Source organism: Dama dama, unplaced genomic scaffold, assembly GCF_033118175.1.
Source record: "Dama dama isolate Ldn47 unplaced genomic scaffold, ASM3311817v1 ptg000093l, whole genome shotgun sequence".
Taxonomy (NCBI): domain Eukaryota; kingdom Metazoa; phylum Chordata; class Mammalia; order Artiodactyla; family Cervidae; genus Dama; species Dama dama.
In genome coordinates this window covers 6,189,741-6,192,882 of record NW_026870908.1, presented here as the reverse complement: position 1 = coordinate 6,192,882, position 3,142 = coordinate 6,189,741, and positions in this window count along the sequence as shown.

Genomic DNA, 3,142 nt, shown 5'->3' with positions numbered 1-3,142 from the left:
ATGCTCCTCCTATTTTTCAGACCGTTTCATGCTCATCTCTTTTTTGACACCTTTTGAAGCTCTTCATATTTTTCACAAGTTCTCAGCCTCCTCATGTTTTTAAACACCGCTTCATGCTCCTCCTATTTTTCAGACCGTTTCATGCTCCTCATATTTTTCACACATTTTGAAGCTCTTCCTTTTTTTCACACCTTTTCACGCTCTTCATGTTTTTGAACACCGCTTCATGCTCCTCCTATTTTTCAGACCCTTTCATGCTCCTCATATTTTTGACACCTTTTGAAACTCTTCATATTTTTCACACCTTTTCAGGCTCTTCATATTTTTGAACACCGCTACATGCTCCTCCAATTTTTCAGGCCGTTTCATGCTCCTCATAATTTTGACACCTTTTGAAGCTCTTCATATGTTTCACAACTTTTCAGGCTCTTCATTTTTTTCAACACCACTTCATGCTCCTCCTATTTTTCAGACGGTTTCATGCTCATCTCATTTTTTACACCTTTTGAAGCTCTTCATATTTTTCACACCTTTTGATGCTCTTCATATTTTTCACACGTTTTCAGGCTCTTCATGTTTTTCAACACCGCTTCATGCTATTTCTATTTTTCAGAGAGTTTCATGCTCCTCATGTATTTCACACCTTTAGAAGCTCTTCATATTTTTCAATACTTTTCAGGCTCTTCATGTTTTTCCACACCCCTTCATGCTTCTCCTATTTTTCAGCACGTTTCATGCTCCTCATGTATTTCACACCTGTTGAAGCTCTTCATATTTTTCACACCTTTTCAGGCTCTTCATGTTTTTCACACCTTTTCAGGCTCTTCATGTTTTTGAACACCATTTCAGGCTTCTCCTAATTTGCAGACCGTTTCATTCTCCTCATATTTTTGACACCTTTTGAAGCTCTTTATATATTTCACACCTTTTCAGGCTCTTCATTTTTTTCAACACCACTTCATGCTCCTCCTATTTTTCAGACCGTTTCATGCTCATCTCATTTTGACACCTTTTGAAGCTCTTCAAATTTTTCACGTCTTTTGAAGCTCTTCATATTTTTCACAACTTTTCAGGCTCTTTATGTTTTTCAACACCGCTTCATGCTCCTCCTATTTTTCAGACCGTTTCATGCTCATCTCATTTTGACACCTTTTGAAGCTCTTCAAATTTTTCACACCTTTTGAAGCTCTTCATATTTTTCATATTTTTGAAGCTCTTCATATTTTCACACGTTTTCAGGCTCTTCATGTTTTTCAACACCGCTTCATGCTATTTCTATTTTTCAGAGAGTTTCATGCTCCTCATGTATTTCACACCTTTTGAAGCTCTTCATATTTTTCATATTTTTGAAGCTCTTCATATTTTCACACGTTTTCAGGCTCTTCATGTTTTTCAACAACGCTTCATGCTATTTCTATTTTTCAGAGAGTTTCATGCTCCTCATGTATTTCACACCTTTTGAAGCTCTTCATATTTTTCAAACCTTTTCAGGCTCTTCATGTTTTTCCACACCCCTTCATGCTTCTCCTATTTTTCAGCCCGTTCCATGCTCCTCATGTATTTCACACCTTTTGAAGCTCTTCATATTTTTCACATCTTTTCAGGCTCTTCATGTTTTTTATCACCGTTTCATGCTCCTCCTATTTTTCAGACCGTTTCATGCTCCTCATATTTTTGACACCTTTTGAAGCTTTTCATATTTTCACACCTTTTCAGGCTCTTCATATTTTTCAACACCGCTTCATGCTTCTCCTATTTTTCATACAGTTTCATGCTCCTCCTAATTTTCAGACTGTTTCATGCACCTCTTATTATTGATACCTTTTGAAGCTCTCATATTTTTCACACCCTTTCAGGCTCTTCATGTTTTTCAACACCGCTTCATGCTTCTCCTATTTTTCAGACAGTTTAATGCTCCTCCAATTTTTCCGACTGTTTCATGCACCTCTTATTATTGACACCTTTTGAAGCTCTCATATTTTTCACACCATTTCAGGCTCTTCATGTTTTTCAACACCGCTTCATGCTCCTCCTATTTTTGCGAGCGTTTCATGCTCCTCATATTTCTGACACCTTTGAAGCTCTTCATGTTTTATCACACGTTTTCAGGCTCTTCATGTTTTTCATCACCGCTTCCCGCTCCTCCTATTTTTGAGACCGTCTCACGCTCCACATATTTTTGACAACTTTTGGAGCTCTTCATATTTTTCACACCTTTTCAGGCTCTTCATGTTTTTTAACCGCTGCATGCTCCTCCTATTTTTCAGACCGTTTCATGCTCCTCATATTTTTGACACCTTTTGAAGCTCTTCATATTTTTCACACATTTTCAGGCTCTTCATGTTTTTGAACACAGCTTCATGCTCCTCCTATTTTTCAGACCGTTTCATGCTCCTCATATTTTTGACAGCTTTGGAAGCTCTTCATATTTTTCACACCTTTTCAGACTCTTCATGTTTTTCAACACCGTTGCATGATCCTCCTATTTTTCAGACCGTTTCATGCTCATCTCATTTTTGACAGCTTTGGAAGCTCTTCATATTTCTCACACCTTTTCAGGCTGTTCATGGTTTTCAACAACGCTTCATGCACCTCCTATTTTTCAGAACGTTTCATGCTCATCTCATTTTTGACACCTTTTGAAGCTTTTCATATTTTTCACACCTTTTCAGGCTCTTCATGTTTTTGAACACCGCTTCATGCTAATCCTATTTTTCAAACCATATCATGCTCCTCATATTTTTCACACCTTTTTAAGCTCTTCATATTTTTCACACCTTTTCAGGCTCTTCATGTTTTTGAACACTACTTCATGCTCCTTCTATTTTTCAGAGAGTTTCATGCTCCTCATGTATTTCACACCTTTTGAAGCTCTTCATATTTTTCACACCTTTTCAGGCTCTTCATGTTTTTCCACACCACTTCATGCTTCTCCTATTTTTCAGCCCGTTTCATGCTCCTCATGTATTTCACACCTTTTGAAGCTCTTCATATTTTTCACACCTTTTCAGGCTCTTCACGTTTTGATCACCATTTCATGCTCCTCTTATTTTTCAGACCGTTTCATGCTCATCTCATTTTTGACACCTTTTGAAGCTCTTCATATATTTCACACATTTTCAACCTCTTCATATTTTTCACA